Here is an 18,357-nt window from a genome sequence, read left to right on the forward strand (position 1 = left end):
ATTGACTCTTTGTGGAGGATAGAACCTTGCCAAGAATTTGTTGACTACATCTTTCCAAGTTGTGAGGCTCTCTTTAGGAAATGATTCTAGCCACTTAGATGCCTTGTCCCTGAGAGAGAATGGGAACAAGAGTAGTCTATAAGTGTCTAGATGAACTCCATTTGACTTTACAACATCACAAATTCTTAGAAATATAGAGAGATGCTGATTAGGGTCTTCTTGGGCACTTCCTCCGAATGAACAATTGTTTTGGACGAGAGTAATGAGCTGTGGCTTCAATTCGAAGTTATTGGCATGAATTGTTGGTTTGAGAATACTACTCCCACAATTTCTATGATTGGGGTTGATGTAGGACCCTAGCACTCTTCTCTCTTGTGGAGCATGATTAGCTACACCTTCTCCAGCATGGTTATGTACCTCTTCCTCCATAGCAAGATTTAGATCCTCTTCTAACTCTTCTTCTCCAACCACTCCCTTGCCTCTTGCTTCTCTCCTTAATCTAAGGAAGGTCCTCTCAGGTTCACTATCAAAAGAGGTTGAAGCTCCTCTTCTACCTGTCATGCACTCAGCAAACACAGGCAAACAGCAAGTGGGAAATTCACAGTTGAAATTTGTGATTAGAGCAATTAATCAAACAGTTAGTGGAGTCAGTGAATTACTTGAGCTGGAAAGTAAAAGAACAAAGAAAAATGACTGAAAGTGCAAAAAGAATTAACTGTAAACAATACAAAAAAAAAAGAAGAAAAAGTACTCAATCTAGTTATCCTCCAATCTAATAATTGTTAATACAAAACTAATCCCTGGCAACGGCACCATAAACTTGATGCACGAAAATTTGCCTCTAAACGAATTTCCACCGGCAAGTCAATCGGATTGTCGTCAAGTAAAAACTCACTATAAAGTGAGGTCAAATCCCACAGGGATTAGTTGTTTGATCAATGTTAATTGGAGAATTGTCCTAGTTGAACTGAATCAAATTTGAATTAGGATGTGCATGAAATTAAATGGGGGAAAAGTAAATTGCAAAGAATATAAAAGGCGGAATGTAAATTGCAAGATGTAAAGAACAGAAACTTAAATTACAAGAAATTAAATGGGAGTTGGGATTAAGCATCAAATTAAAAGAACAGAATGTAAAAGAATGGGTAGATCAGAAAGGGGAAAGCTCATTGGGATCAGGAGATGTCATAATTCTCCGGATCAAGTTCATTTTCATCTCTTCCTCAATCAATGCATTCATTGATCTCCTTGGCAATCTTAGGTGATTGGATCCCAATTCCTTGGCAATCCAATCTCTCTAAGCATGAACAATTGCCCAATTCCTTGATTTAAGTATTCATGGGAAGAGATGATGTATGGCCACTGATTATACCACACACATTCATAGATAAAAGTATTGGTATGATTACATGTCACGATATCCATCCAAACCCCAACCTAATCCTAATGTGAGAAAGAATTCAAGCATGATTTTGTGATTTCACTTCCAAGCTTATCACAGAACCCAATTACATTCAATTTCTTTCCCAAGACAATTGAATGATTAAATGAATAACGAATCCTTTCTAGGTAGATCAAGGGAAAAGATAGAAGAAGAAGTATGAAAACTAATATTCATCCATTGAATTACACAGAGCTCTCTAACCCAATGAAAGGGGTTTAGTTGTTTATAGCTCTAAAAATAGAAAATGGAATTGAAAAGTACATTGCAGAATGAAAAGTATAGATAAAGTAAATTTGGCAGAGTTTTAGCACTTCATGTGTAAGGCCCCCCTTTCTAACTAAAACTCTAATCTATTTATACACTTTATTCTTTCGGTCTTTAAGTACTTGGACTGAGCCCTTTGCCCTCTGTTGAAGCTAGTTAGAAGTGGCCTTTAGTGAAGTTGATGAGGACGTTTAAAAGTTAAAGTTCATACTCTTGCCAGGTGCCTTTTATATTGAAATTGGGTTGACGTTGGAGTTTACGTTGGAGTTCAACGTTTGAGCTCAAACGTTGGGTCAAACGTTGCTAATTGAGGCTAGGACGTTGGCCTTGGCATTTGACCCAACGTTGGACCTAACGTTGGAGTCCAACTTTTGCTCATCCACGCGTACGCGTGCCCTACGCGTACACGCCGATTTGCAAAAATCGCTCGTCCACGCGTATGCGTGACCCATGCATACACGTCACTTCAAAAATTTCCTTAGAATTTGTCGAGCACGTTGGACTCAATGTTGGATCCAACGTTAGACAACCAACGTCTGCCAATCCACGCATACGTGTGACCTCCACATGCGCGTTGATTGGCCAAAATGCACACCCACGCCCACGCGTACGCATGACCCACGCGTAAGCGTCGTTGCACATTTTTCCAATCTCCAAAACTTGAAAACCATCGCATACATTGGAGGTAACGTTGGACCCCAACGTTGCCTCCAACGTTGGCACCTTTTTTCACCTCAACATTGCACCCAAAGTTGGAGTCCAACTTTGGCTCCAACGTTGGTCCTTGAATTGAAGTTGGAGGCAAAGTTGGAGTCCAACTTTGGCTCCAACTTTGCACCCTTCTTAGACAACGTTTGAGGTAGCGTTTGAGGTCCAACTTTGGGCTCAAACGTTGCCTTCTTGCTTATAGTTTGAGGAAAAGTTGAAATCCAACTTTGGCTCTAACTTTGCATCCCCTTCTTGGCCAACGTTTGAGGTAAAGTTGGAGTCCAACTTTGGCTCCAACTTTACACCTCTTTGAGTATGGGTGTTGGACCTAACGTTGGAGCACCAACTTTAGCTCCAACATTGGTCTCCATTTCTTCTTCATCAACGTTTGAGGCAACGTTGGAGCACTAACTTTGGCTCCAACGTTGCTTCCTTTTGCTTCCTTCCTTGGCCCTTTTGTTGCTTGTTTTCTCTTCCTCCCTTGGCTTCCTTTTCACCTATCATCAATCAAACATTTGCATCAAAGTTTGCTATAATCATAAGATATTTGCATCATTCAATTACCAAGCCAAAATTGCATAAAATCTTGTGAAGGCACATAAATAACCAAGTTTAATTGAATCAAGGGATGCATTAAGTTCTTATCTAAATGCTTACTTATAGCTCAAGAAAGTGTATAAAACCTAATAGAAACAAGAGAAAAAGGCTTGTGAAACTAGCCTAAGATGCCTTGGCATCAGTTGCCTCCCAACAAGCGCTCTTTTAATGTCACTATCTGGACATTTTCTCCATTAAGTGAGTTGATACTTCATCTTGGAGCCTTCTCCCATATTGCCCAGGTAGTGTTTGAGCCTTTGTTCATTCATAGTAAAGGTCTGCTTGGATCTTTCTTCCATAATTTCTATGTTTACATAAGGTGAGACTTTGGTGACAAGAAAATGTCCTGACCATCTGGACTTTAGCTTTCCAGGAAATAGCTTTAACTTGGAGTTGTAGAGGAGCACTCTTTGTCCTTCTTCAAAGCTTATTGGTACCAACTTGAGGTCATGTCTCTCCTTTGCCTTTTCCTTATAAATTTTTGCATTTTCATAGGCTCTGGATTTGAATTCTTCCAATTTTTGCAGTTGCAAAAGCCTCCTTTCACCAGCAGCATTGTTATCAAAGTTTAGTAGTTTGAGGGCCCAGAATGCTTTGTGTTCAAGCTCCAATGGTAGATGACAAGCCTTTTCATACACAAATTGATATGGTAACATCCCAGTTGGTGTCTTGAAGGCTGTCCTATATGCCCAAAGAGCATCATCCAACTTCTTTGACCAGTCTTTTCTATGATTCTTTTTAGCTCTCTGTTGGATAGCTCTGTTTGCCCACTTATTTGGGGGTGATAAGGTGTGGCAACCTTATGCTTTACTCCATATCTCATGAGGAGATTCTCTAATGGTCTGTTACAAAAATGGCTTCCTCAATCACTGATAAGAGCTCTAGGCACCCCAAATCGGCTGAAAATGTTATTTTTGAGAAAATTCATTACCACCTTATTATCATTTATTGGAGTTGCAATGGCTTCTACCCATTTTGATACATAGTCCACTGCCACCAAGATATATTTATTTGAGTATGAGGTTGGAAATGGTCCCATAAAATCAATCCCCCATACATCAAATAATTCAAGCTCTAAAATGAATTGTTGTGGCATTTCATTTCTTTTGGGTAGGTTCCTTGCTCTTTGGCATTCATTGCAGTACTGTACCAGTTCTTTTGCATCATTGAAGATAGTTGGCCAAAAGAATCCACACTGTAGTACTTTGGTTGTAGTCTTTTCTCCTCTAAAGTGTCCTCCATAGCAAGAACCATGACAATTCCATAAGACTTCCCATCCTTCTTCTTCTGAAATGCATCTTCTAAGTATTCCATCTGCACATTTCTTGAAAAGGTATGGTTCACCCCAAATTAAATACTTACCATCATTAATAAGCTTCCTCTTTTGATGTTTGTTGAATTCTGGAGGTACTTCCCCAGTGGCTTTAAAATTTGCAATGTCTGCGAACTATGGTGCCTTTTAGACCAACATCAGTTGCTCATCAGGAAAACATTCATTTACATTCAGGCTATGTGTGTTTCCTTTATCACAAGGAATCCTTGACAGATGATCTGCTACCTTGTTCTTCACTTCTTTCTTATCTTTAATCTCAATGTTGAACGCCTTCAGCAACAAGATCCACCTTATCAACCTTGGTTTTGATTCTTGCTTGGCAAGTAAATATTTTAATGCTGCATGATCAGTGAAACCAATCACTTTGGATCCAATGAGATATGTTCTAAATTTATCAAATGCAAACACTATTGCCAGTAGTTCCTTTTCAGTGGTTGTGTATTTCCTTTGGGTTTCATTTAGGATTTTGCTGGCATAGTATATAACATGCACTAAATTTTCTTTCCTCTGTCCTAACACTGCCCCAATAGCAAGGTCTGATGCATCACACATCAACTCGAAAGGCAAATCCCAATCAGGTAGTGCAATGATAGGTGCTGAGGAAAGTTTTCTTTTCAGAGTTTCAAAAGCCAGCATGCATTTTTGATCAAATACAAAAAGTGCATCAGAGATAAGTAAGTTACTCAAGGGTTTGGCAATTTTCGAAAAGTCTCTGATAAACCTTCTGTAAAATCCAACATGTCCTAGGAAACTCCTAATTGCCTTGACATTACTAGGTAGAGGTAATTTCTCAATTAATTCTACCTTAGCTTTGTCTACCTCTATGCTTTTGTTAGAGATTTTATGACCAAGGACTATTCCTTCTATCACCATAAAATGACATTTCTCCCAGTTTAAAACTAGGTTAGTCTCTTGGCATCTCTTTAGCACCAAGGCAAGGTGATGTAGGCAATTAGGGAAAGAATCCCCAAATACTGAAAAGTCGTCCATAAAGACTTCAATGAATTTTTCAATCATGTCTGAAAAGATAGACAGCATGCATCTTTGGAAAGTAGCAGGTGCATTACACAATCCAAATGGCATGCGTCTATAAGCAAATACTCCATATGGACAAGTGAAGGATGTTTTCTCCTGGTCTCTTGGGTCAACTACTATCTGATTGTATCCTGAATCGCCATCCAAGAAGCAATAATATGCATGCCCTGCAAGCCTTTCTAGCATATGATCCATGAAAGGGAGGGGGAAGTGGTCTTTTCTTGTGGCCTCATTAAGCTTTCTGTAGTCGATACACATCCTCCATCTATGACAGTTCTTGTAGGGATGAGTTCATTCCTTTTATTGGGCACTACAGTGATGCCTCCCTTCTTGGGAACCACTTGGACGGGGCTCACTGATAGTGAGATTTTTATGTCAGTTCGGAATCGATCAAAACAAGAATCAATTCGTTGGTAGCATAGTCTGAACCAACAATGAATTTACAAGATCAAATATTAAATCCAATACAAAATAACCAAGAGTATTGATAAACCCCATATTTAGGGTTTATCTTGTATTGATTTTAGGGGAATTTTATCATCTTTTTCCACATTTATCCAATGAAATAGCATGGTTTTGTAAATTCTCCTTTAATTGTGCTTTAGAGTGAAAACATGCTTTTTAGGTCCTTAATTGTTTAATCTTAACTTACCTTTGATTCCATTAAATGCCTTGATATATTTGTTAAGTGATTTCAGATTTAGGAGGCAAAGATTAAATCAAGGGAATGAAGGAAAAGCATGTAAAAATGGAGAACTCATGAAGAAATGAAGGAATCGCAAAAGCTGTCAAGCCGACCTCTTTGCACTTAAATGACCATAACTTGAGTTACAGAGGTCCAAATGATGCGGTTCCAGTTGCGTTGGAAAGCTAACATCCGGGGCTTCGAAATGATATAAGATTTGTCATAGTTTCTTTTGCGCACAGTGCGCGGACGCGCCGATGGTGGCACATGCTTCACTTAATGCAACTCGTGGCCAGCGATTTTAGAAGTCTTGTGGGCCCAATCCAACTCATTTCTGATGCTATTTAAGCCAAGGATTAAAGGGAAATCAACATACTTTAGATACTTTTGATTATTAGTTTAGTTTAGGTTGTTTTAGAGAGAGAAGCTCTCACTTCTCTCTAGGATTAGAATTAGGATTAGGTTTTAGATCTTGATTAGAATTCCTTAGATCTATGTTTAATTCATGCTTTGATTTATTTTTCCTTTACAATTTCTAGTTTCTCTTCTTCTCCTCTCTCTAATTTTGTATTTCATTCTTGTGATTCTCTACTTTTATGTTCATGCACTTTTGTTTCTTCTATTTTCATTTCAATGCAATTTAGGTTTTCATGTTCCTTTATTGTTCATTTGATTTGTTGTTGTTTAATTTCTTGCAATTGAGTAGTGTAGATTTACTTTTCTTGCACTTTTTACTATGCTTTCCTTTTATACCTTCTAAGTGTTTGATAAAATGCTTGGTTGGATTTTAGAGTAGATTTTAGTGCTCTTGGCTTTGGTAGAGTAATTAGTGATGCTTGAGTTATCTAATTCCTTTGTTGATTGATAATTAGAAGTTGCTAATTGATTTGGATACCACTAAAGCTAGTCTTTTCCTTGGGAGTTGGCTAGGACTTGTGGAATCAAGTGAATTCATCCACTTGACTTTCCTCCATGGTTAGAGGTTAACTAAGTGGTAGCAATGGACAATTTGTGGTCACAATTGAGGATGATAACTAGGATATGACTTCTAGTTCTCATATCTTGCCAAGAGTTTTGTTAGTTGCTAGTTTATTTTCATTGCATTTTACATTTCTTGTCTCCTATCTCAAAAAACCCCAATATACGACCCATAACCAATAACAAGAACACTCTATTGTAATTCCTAACGAGAACGACCCGAGGTTCAATACTTCGGTTTATAAATTTAGGGGTTTGTACTAGTGAGAAACAAATTTTTGTATGAAAGGATTATTGTTGGTTTAGAAACTATACTTACAACGAGAATTTATTGTGAATTCTAAACCACATAAAAGTCTATTCATCAAAATGGCGCCATTGCCGGGGAATTGCAATGGTATCGTGTTATTGGTTATTGTATATATGTGAAAATTGTGAATAGCTTGATTTTTGGAATGCTTGTTAGTTTTTGCTAGTTTTAGGAATTTGTTTCATTATTTCTTATTAGCTTTTGTCTCTTATTTTCTCTTTTTATTATGAATTCTCACTTTGGCTAAGAGTGTGATTACAACTATGTTGTAGGAAATGGAAGCTACAATGAAGAAGTGTATCAAGGATGGGATAATCAAAGGTGGGAGGAGCCATATGCATATGATCAATCTTCATGGCAACAACCTCTACCTATGCACTATGAAGAAGAGCCATTCTATGATGCATACCAATCCAATGGTTATGGTGAGTCCCCTTGTGACTTTCAAGAACCACCACCATACACCTATGAACCATACCCTCAACATAGCCACCTACCATACTCACAAGCCTCTTTTCACCAACCACCTTCATATGACCCTCATCCATATCCACCATTACAACAACCATATGAGCCATATGAACCACATATAGAGTCACCACCATTCCAACATCACCACTTCCAAGAGCCACCCCCTCCATATTATTACCAAGATGAATTCTTCTTTCCACCACAACCTCCCATGGAAGATTACTCATGTCCATCAATCCAAGAGCCATATGATCTTAATCATATTATCCAAGAGGAACAAGAGTCACGGAATCGTCTCAAGCAAATATTGGATCAATTTCAAGCAACCATGGAGTGCGTTGTGCAACAAGTGGAAAGAATAGAAAATATTGAACCACCACAACTATACCAAGAAGAACTATCTTCCTACTATGAATCCTTCCCCCAAATTGATGAACCCTTCCATCCACCCCAACTTCCAATGGATGATATCCTTGATGTTCTTGTTCAAGGACAAGAGGAGATGAAAAGGGATATAGAACAATTCACGGCCGCCTTGGATGAGGTGGTAAACTGGTTGGCATTCCAATGCTTAAATACTCAAGGAACTCACATGGCTACATGTGGAGAATCAAATGAAGAACATAGCATGAAGGAGAGATTGTTGGAGAATAAGGGAAGTTACTTTGTATTGGAACAATTGGAGGAAGCTACAATTGTTGAAGAAGAGGAAGAAGTGGTTGAAGACTTAGGAGATGCGGAGCCTCCATGGGAATCTAGAATTGAAGAAAACCCCTCCAAGATGATTGAAATTGATGCTAGGAAGGAAAGTGCACACCTTCCAAGGCATATTCTATATGAAGACTTGGATGGGATAGAGCAAGAATTGAGTCCCCTTGGTGAGGAAGATCAAGCATCAAGTCTTAGTGGTGAAGAATCCTTTGATCATGAAGAACCTTCTCCCGTTGGATTTGAAAGCAATGTGGAGGTAAATCTCTCTCATCCTCCCATTTATGATTTGAGTAAGGGAAAAGGCTTAGGTGGTATTGTTGAACAAAGGATTACATTTGAGAAATCTTGTAAAGAGGTGGAAGTCCTTAGAAAAAGGAAGATGGGAATTGAATACGCTTTGTCAAGACCCTTGAATCACCTTTGCCTAGGTTGCCATCTACACATTCATTTGAGTGGGTGAAACTCATTTCTATTAGCTTTATTATCCCACTTGAATATGGTTTGCTTGAAACGGATGGCCAACTCAGGATGCTTTGTGGGATGAAGCGTAAAAGAAGGATATTTCGTGGTTGGCGTTACAAATCAAGGCTCATTATGGTTGACACTTCAAGAGTTGAATATAAAGGTTGGAGTAGTGCTCACCTAGATGGGTCTAGAAGGATTGTTGGTCACTTTATAGAGAATTCACCTTGTTCACCACCCGGTTGGACTAATAATGATGATCAACTTCAAGACGGGTGTGAAAATAAAGTGTGGGATCCTGGATTACAAAAAGAGGATCGACTTTGGGAGCTCCAAGCTTGTGAAGAACTCCATCAACACTTGGTGCAACAAATAAGAAATCTTGGGGCACAATGGAGAACCAAGCATTGGTGGGAGTTCAAGGATAGCTTCAAGCACAAGCCACCTTGAGAGGAGCTCCCTATAAGTCCAATTTAAGGACAATAAACAAAAGTGCTAGGTTGGAGACACCCCACCATGGTAACATCTTTTCATTTTTTCTTTTTGTACATATTGGTAGAATTAGTTTAATTTCATGTTTTGTTGGTTTGTTGAGTTTATTTGGTTGTTTAGTATGTTAAATAAGGTTTTATGGTGTTTTGCTAGTTATTTGGAGGTTTGGAATGCTTGGATTGGTGCAAAAACATAGAAAAAATTTTGAAAAAAAAAGAGCACCATCCGCGCTACGCGCACTACGCGCGTACGCGTACATCAAGCATTTTCGCCAATTCGTACGCACACGCGTGGATCCCAGAACTTCATTCCTCCATACATTGACCCGAGAGTTGTGCGAGTGTTGAGCGCGCACTGTGTCCGAGGCACAAACCGACTCGCGCGTATACGCACATGACGCGTACGCGCCACTCTCGAAATAAGCCATCTGCGCGTGCGCCATGCGTGCGTACGCGCGGATGTCCTTCCTTCAACACATCTCTTTTCTTCTCCTCTTTCCATTTCTTTCCTTCCCCTTTCTTCTTCTCTTCTTCTACCCCTCATCTAACACTCCCAAACACCATTGACAACCATTTATTTTAGTTAGTTAATTAGTTAGTTAGTTAGTTGGTTTTAGTTTAGTTTTCATTTTATTTTCTATCTTTTCATTATAAGTGTTGGATTATTGATTTTGTTTACTACACATTGCTGCCTCTTATTGCCTAAATGCTATGTTAGCCTGAATGTTTTTAGATATTCATTATTGGATTCTATTGTTGAGGTTATATTTTGCTACTTGATTTTGAATTTTTCATGCTTCACTTTTGTGAATACTGGTGTGCGAAATCGTGATCATTCCATTCCTTGGTAACGGCGCTAAAAACTCAATACGCACGTTCATGATCTTATATCTGTTTCACAACTTCGTACAACTAACCAGCAAGTGCACTGGGTCGTCCAAGTAATAAACCTTACGTGAGTAAGGGTCGATCCCACGGAGATTGTCGGCTTGAAGCAAGCTATGATCACCTTGTAAATCTCAATTAGGCAGATTCAAATAGTTTTAAGAAATTATAGTGGATGAAAATTAAATAAAATATAAAATAGGATAGTGGTACTTATGTAATTCATTGGTGAGAATTTCAGATAAGCGTATAGAGATGCTTTCGTTCCTCTGATATCTGCTTTCCTGCTGTCTTCATCCAATCAATCCTACTCCTTTCCATGGCAAGCTTTATGTAGGGCATCACCGTTGTCAATGGCTAAATCCTATCCTCCTATGAAAATGGTCCAATGCGCTGTCACTGCATGGCTAATCATCTGTCGGTTCTCGATCATACCGGAATAGGATTTACTATCTTTTTGCGTCTGTCACTACGCCCAGCACTTGCGAGTTTGAAGCTCGTCACAGCCATCCCTTCCCAGATCCTACTCGGAATACCACAGACAAGGTTTAGACTTTCCAGATCTCAGGAATGGCCATCCATGGGTTCTAACTTATACCACGAAGACGCTAATAACTCGGACTCGGTCCCCTGTATTAGATATCCAAGAGATATCCATTCAATCAAAGGTAGAACGGAAGTAGTTGTCAGGCACACGTTCATAGGGGAATGATGATGACTTTGTCACAATCATCACATTCATGTTGAAGTGCGAATGAATATCTAAGAAGCGGAATAAGTTGAATTGAATAGAAAAACAGTAGTACTTTGCATTAATTTTTGAGGAACAGCAGAGCTCCACACCTTAATCTATGGTGTGTAGAAACTCTACCGTGGAAAAATACATAAGTGAAAGGTTCAGGCATGGCCGAATGGCCAGCCCCCAAACATGATCTAAAGATGAAACTAAAGATAGCATAAAACTAATCAAAAGATTTTTCCGAAGATGATAAAAAGTCCTATTTATACTAAAGTAGTTACTAGGGTTTACAGAAATGAGTAAATGATGCAGAAATCCACTTCCGGGGCCCACTTGGTGTGTGCTTGGGCTGAGCTTGAAGTTTACACGTGAAGAGGTCATTCTTGGAGTTGAACGCCAGTTTCTAACATGTTTCTGGCGTTGAACTCCACTTTGCAACTTGTTTCTGGCGCTGGACGCCAGACTGCAGCATGGAACTGGCGTTGAACGCCAGTTTACGTCATCAATCCTTATTCAAAGTATAAACTATTATATATTTCTGGAAATTCCTGGATGTCTACTTTTCAACGCAATTGGAAGCGTGCCATTTGGAGTTTTGTAGCTCCAGAAAATCCACTTTGAGTGCAGGGAGGTCAGAATCCAACAGCATCAGCAGTCCTTCTTCAACCTCTGAATCTGATTTTTGCTCAAGTCCCTCAATTTCAGCCAGAAAATACCTGAAATCATAGAAAAACACACAAACTCATAGTAAAGTCCAGAAATGTGAATTTAACATAAAAACTAATAAAAAATCCCTAAAAGTAACTAGATCCTACTAAAAACAATGCCAAAAAGCGTATTAATTATCCGCTCATCACACCACCAAACTTAAATTGTTGCTTGTCCCCAAGCAACTGAAAATCAAATAGGATAAAAAGAAGAGAATATACTATAAATTCCAAAATATCAATGAAACATAGCTCCAATCAAATGAGCAGGACTTGTGGCTTTTTGCCTCTTGAATAGTTTTGGCATCTCACTTTATACAGTGAAGTTCAGAATGATTGGCATCTATAGGAACTTAGAGTTCAGATAGTGTTATTGATTCTCTTAGTTCAGTATGTTGATTCTTGAACACAGCTACTTTATGATTCTTGGCCGTGGTCCTAAGCACTTTGTTTTCCAGTATTACCACTGGATACATAAATGCCACAGACACATAACTGGGTGAACCTTTTCAGATTGTGACTCAGCTTTGCTAAAGTCCCCAATTAGAGGTGTCCAGAGTTCTTAAGCACACTCTTCTTTTGCTTTGGACCTTGACTTTAACCGCTCAGTCTCAAGTTTTCACTTGACACCTTCACGCCACAAGCACATGGTTAGGGACAGCTTGGTATCTTTTTTATTTACCCTTGCCTTTTGGTTTTAAGGGTTATTGGCTTTTTGCTCTTGCCTTTTGGTTTTAAGAGCTTTTGGCTTTTTCTGCTTGCTTTTTCTTTTTCTTTCTATTATATTTTTTCGCCATTTTTCTCTTTTTTTTTTCGTAAGCTTTCTGTATTCACTGCTTTTTCTTGCTTCAAGAATCATTTTTATGATTTTTTAGATTATCAAATAACATGTCTCCTTGTCATCATTCTTTCAAGAGCCAACATATTTAACATTCATAAACAACAACTTCAAAAGACATATGCACTGTTCAAGCATTCATTCAGAAAACAAAAAGTATTGTCACCATATCAATATAATTAGACTAAGTTCAAGGATAAATTCGAAACCATGTACTTCTTGTTCTTTTGTTTTTAAAACATTTTTCATTTAAGAGAGGTGATGGATTCATATTCACTACTTTAAGGCGTAGACACTTAGACACTAATGATCATGTAATAAAGACACAAACATAGATAAACATTTAACATAAGAAAACAAAAAACAGAAAATTTAAGAACAAGGAATGAGTCCACCTTAGTGATGGTGGCGTTTCCTTCTTGAGGAACCAATGATGTCCTTGAGCTCTTCTATGTCTCTTCCTTGTCTTTGTTGCTCCTCCCTCATTGCTCTTTGATCTTCTCTAATTTCATGAAGGATGATGGAGTGCTCTTGATGTTCCACCCTTAATTGTCCCATGTTGGAACTTAATTCTCCTAGGGAGGTGTTGATTTGCTCCCAAAAATTCTGTGGAGGAAAGTGCATCCCTTGAGGCATCTCAGGGGTTTCTTGGTGATGAGCTTCTTCATGCGTCTCTTGAGATCCATGAATAGGCTCTCTTGTTTGCTCCATCCTTTTCTTAATGATGGGCTTGTCCTCTTCAATGAGGATATTTTCCTCTATGTCAATCCCAGCCGAATTGCATAGGTGGCAAATGAGGTGAGGAAAGGCTAACCTTGCCATAGTGGAGGACTTGTCAGCCACCTTGTAGAGTTCTTGAGGTATAATCTCATGAACCTCCACTTCCTCCCCAATCATGATGCTATGGATCATGATGGCCCAGTCTATAGTAACTTCAGATCGGTTGCTAGTGGGAATGATTGAGCGTTGAATAAACTCCAACCATCCTCTAGCTACAGGCTTAAGGTCCAGTCTTCTCAGTTGAACCGGTTTGCCTTTTGAGTCAATCTTCTATTGAGCTCCTTCCACACATTTGTCCATGAGGACTTGGTCCAACCTTTGATCAAAGTTGACTCTTCTTGTGTAGGGGCGTGCGTTCTCTTCCATCATTGGCAAGTTGAACGCCAACCTCACATTTTTCGGACTAAAATCTAAGTATTTCCCCCGAACCATTGTGAGATAATTCTTTGGGTTCGGGTTCTTACTTTGATCATGGTTTCTAGTGATCCATGCGTTAGCATAGAACTCTTGAACCATTAGAATTCCGACTTGTTGGATGGGGTTTGTTAGAACTTCCCAACCTCTTCTTTGGATCTCATGTCGGATCTCCGGATGCTCATTTTTCTTGAGTTTGAAAGGGACCTCGGGGATCACCTTCTTCTTGGCCACAACATCATAGAAGTGGTCTTGATGGGCTTTGGAGATGAATCTTTCCATCTCCCATGACTCGGAGGTGGAAGCTTTTGTCTTCCCTTTCCCTTTTCTAGAGGATTCTCCGGTCTTAGGTGCCATCAATGGTAATGGAAAAACAAAAAGCTTATGCTTTTACCACACCAAACTTAAAATATTGCTCGCCCTCGAGCACGAGAAGAAAGAAAAAAAGAAGAAGAAGAAGATATAGAAGAGAGGGAGAGAGGGTTGTGTTTCGGCCAAGAAGGGGATGAGAGGATTGTGTTGTGTGAGAATGAAGAAGAATGGAGAGGTTTATATAGTGGAGGGAGAGGGGTTAAGGTTTGGCCATATGGGGTAGGTTTGGGTGGGATAGTGATTTTGAATTTTGAAGGTAGGTGGGGTTTATGGGGAAGAGTGGATGGATGTGAGTGGCGGTAGGTGGTGATAGGGAAGAGAGATTGAGGTGATTGGTGAAGGGTTTTGGGGAAGGGTGTTTATTGGGAAGAGAGGATGAATGAGAAGAGGGGAGAGTATGAGTGGAGGTAGGTGGGAATCCTGTGGGGTTCACAGATGCTGACATGATCCTGTGGGGTCCACAGATCCTTAGGTATCAAGGATTTACATCCCTGCACCCTTGAGGCATGTAAAATGCCTTTGCATGCAATTCTGGCGTTTAAACGCCGAATTGATGCTTGTTCTGGGCGTTCAACACCCAGATGTAGCATGTTTCTGGCGTTGAACGCCAGTTCTATGCTTGTTTCTGGCGTTCAGCGCCAGCTTTCCTCAGTGTGCATTCCTGGCGTCTGAACGCCAGGATGTTGCTTGTTTCTGGCATTCAACGCCAGATCCATGCTCTGTTTTGGCGTTGAATGCCAGCCAGATGCTCCTTACTGGCGTTTAAACGCCAGTAAGCCCTTCCTCCAGGGTGTGATTTTTCTTCTGCTGTTTTTGATTCTGTTTTTGATTTTTCTATTTATTTTGTGACTCCACATGATCATGAACCTAATAAAACATGAAAGAATAATAAAAATAAAAATAAAATTAGATAAATAAAAATTGGGTTGCCTCCCAACAAGCGCTTTTTTAATGTCAATAGCTTGACAGTGGGCTCTAATGGAGCCACACAGGTGATCATGTCAATTTTATAGACTCCCAACACCAAACTTAGAGTTTGGATATGGGAGTTCAACACCAAACTTAGAGTTTGGCTGAGGCCTCCCAACACCAAACTTAGAGTTTGATTGTGGGGGCTTTGTTTGACTCTGTACTGAGAGAAGCTTTTCATGCTTCCTCTCCATGGTTACAGAAGGAGATCCTTGAATTTTAAACACAAGGTTATCCTCATTCAGTTGAAGGATCAATTCTCCTCTGTCTACCTCAATCACAGCTCTTGCTGTGGCTAGGAAGGGTCTTCCAAGGATGATGGATTCATTCTTATCCTTCCCAGTGTCTAGGATTATGAAATCAGCAGGGATGTAAAGGCCTTCAACCTTTACTAACACGTCCTCTACTTGTCCATAAGCCTCTTTTCTTGAGTTGTCTGCCATCTCTAATGAGATTCTGGCAGCTTGCACCGCAAAGATTCCCAGTTTCTCCATTACAGAGAGTGGCATGAGGTTTATCCCTGACCCAAGGTCACATAGAGCCTTCTCAAAGGTCATGGTGCCTATGGTGCAAGGTATTAGGAACTTTCCAGGATCCTGTTTCTTCTTAGGTAATCTCAGTTGATCCAATGCATTTAATTCATAAGTGAACAAGGGGGTTCATCTCCCCAAGTCTCATTACCAAATAAATTGGCATTCAGCTTCATGATTGCACCAAGGAACTTGATAGCTTGCTCTTCAGTAACATCCTCATTCTCTTCAGAAGAATAATACTCATCAGAGCTCATGAAGGGCATAAGGAGGTTCAATGGAATCTCTATGGTCTCTAAATGAGCCTCAAATTCTTCTGGTTCCTCAAAGGGAAACTCCTTATTGATCACTGGACATCCCAGGAGGTCTTCCTCACTGGGATTCACGTCCTTCTCCTCTCTTGTGGGTTCGGCCATGATGGTCAATTCAATGGCCTTGCACTCTCCTTTTGGATTTTCTTCTGTATTGCTTGGGAGAGTACTAGGAGAGATTTCAGTGATCCTTTTACTCAGCTGGCCCACTTGTGCTTCCAAATTTCTAATGGATGACCTTGTTTCATTCATGAAACTCAGAGTGGCCTTAGATAGATCAGAGACTAAATTTGCTAAGCTAGATGAATTCTGCTCAGAATTCTCTGTCTGTTGCTGAGTGGATGATGGAAAAGGTTTACTACTGTTAAACCTGTTTCTTCCACCATTATTAAAGCTTTGTTGAGGCTTTTGTTGATCCTTCCATGAGAAATTTGGGTGATTTCTCCATGAGGGGTTATAGGTGTTTCCATATGGTTCACCCATATAATTCACCTCTGCTATTGCAGGGTTCTCAGGATCATAAGCTTCTTCTTCAGAAGATGCTTCTTGAGTACTGTAGGATGCAGCTTGCATTCCATTCAGACTCTGAGAAATCATATTGACTTTCTGAGTCAATATTTTATTTTGAGCCAATATGGCATTCAGAGTATCAATTTCAAGAACTCCCTTCTTCTGAGGCGTCCCATTACTCACAGGATTCCTCTCAGAAGTGTATATGAACTGGTTATTAGCAACCATGTCAATGAGTTCTTGAGCTTCTGCAGGTGTTTTCTTTAGGTGAATGGATCCACCTGCAGAAGTATCCAATGACATTTTAGCTAATTCAGACAGACCATCATAGAATATATTCAGGATGGTCCATTCTGAAAGCATGTCAGAAGGACACTTTTTAGTCAGTTCCTTGTATCTCTCCCAAGCTTCATAGAGGGATTCACCTTCTTTTTGTCTGAAGGTTTGAACATCTACTCTAAGCTTACTTAGGTTTTGAGGAGGAAAGAACTTGGCTAAGAAAGCCGTGACCAGCTTATCCCAAGAGTTCAGGCTATCTTTAGGTTGAGAATCCAACCATATTCTAGCTCTGTCTCTCACAGCAAAAGGGAAAAGCATGAGCCTGTAGACTTCAGGATCTACTCCATTAGTCTTAACAGTATCATAGATCTGCAAGAATTCAGTTAAGAATTGAAAGGGATCTTCAGATGGAAGTCCATGAAACTTGCAGTTTTGTTGCATCAGAGAAACTAATTGAGGTTTAAACTCAAAATTGTTTGCTCCAATGGTAGGGATGGAGATGCTTCTTCTATGTGAATTGGAATTTGGTGCAGTAAAGTCACCAAGCATCTTCCTTGCATTATTATTATTTTCGGCTGCCATCTCCTCTTCTTTTTCGAAAATTTCTGTAAGGTTGTCTCTGGATTGTTGTAATTTAGCTTCTCTTAGTTTCCTCTTCAGAGTCCTTTCAGGTTCAGGGTCTGCTTCAACAAGAATGTTCTTGTCCTTGCTCCTGCTCATATGAAAAAGAAGGGAACAGAAAATAATAATAGGGATCCTCTTTGCCTCAGTAGAGAGAGGTTCCTTTGTGTGAGTAGAAGAAGAAAGGGAATAAGAGTGAAGAAGAATGAATAATCCAAACACAAGGGTGAGGATAGGAGCAGAGATATGAGGTGAGGAGAAGTGTTAGTAGATGAATAAATAAATAGAAGGAGATGAGGGAGAGGAAATTTTGAAAATTAATTTTTGAAAAGAAGTTGATGATTTTCGAAAATTAAAGGAGAATTAAAATTAAAATTAAAATTTACACAATTAATTAACTAAAAAGATTTTTTTTGAAAAAGAGGGAGATATTTTCAAAAATTAGAGAGGGATAGTTAGTTAGGTAGTTTTGAAAGAGATAAGAAACAAACAAAAAGTTAATTAGTTAGTTGAAACAAATTTTGAAAATCAATTTTTAAAAGATAAGAAGATAAGAAGTTAGAAAAGATATTTGAAAAAGATATTATATGAAAAGGTATGATTAAAAAGATATAATTTGGAAAAAGATAAGATAAAAAGATATTTTTGAAAAGATATGATTGAAATTAGTTTTGAAAAAGATTTGATTTTTAAAATCACAATTAATGACTTGATTCACAAGAAATCACAAGATATGATTCTAGAACTTAAAGTTTGAATCTTTCTTAACAAGTAAGTAACAAACTTGAAATTTTTGAACAAAAACATTAATTGTTGATGATATTTTTGAAAATATGATATAAAATTAAGAAAAATATTCTTGAAAAATATTTTTAAAATTTTTGAAAATAAATAAGAAAAATGAAAAAGATAT

The 18,357-nt window shown here is 38.9% G+C and overlaps 1 non-coding gene across 1 annotated transcript; it reads left to right on the forward strand.

Annotated features, from left to right (window-relative positions):
* Positions 1-16,901: 16,901 nt before the first annotated feature.
* Positions 16,902-17,009, forward strand: LOC112739878 (small nucleolar RNA R71). The gene has a single exon (XR_003170814.1). It is a non-coding gene; the product is annotated as a small nucleolar RNA R71 (small nucleolar RNA).
* The last annotated feature ends 1,348 nt before the right edge of the window (positions 17,010-18,357 follow it).

Source organism: Arachis hypogaea, chromosome 13 (genome assembly GCF_003086295.3).
Source record: "Arachis hypogaea cultivar Tifrunner chromosome 13, arahy.Tifrunner.gnm2.J5K5, whole genome shotgun sequence".
Taxonomy (NCBI): Eukaryota; Viridiplantae; Streptophyta; class Magnoliopsida; order Fabales; family Fabaceae; genus Arachis; species Arachis hypogaea.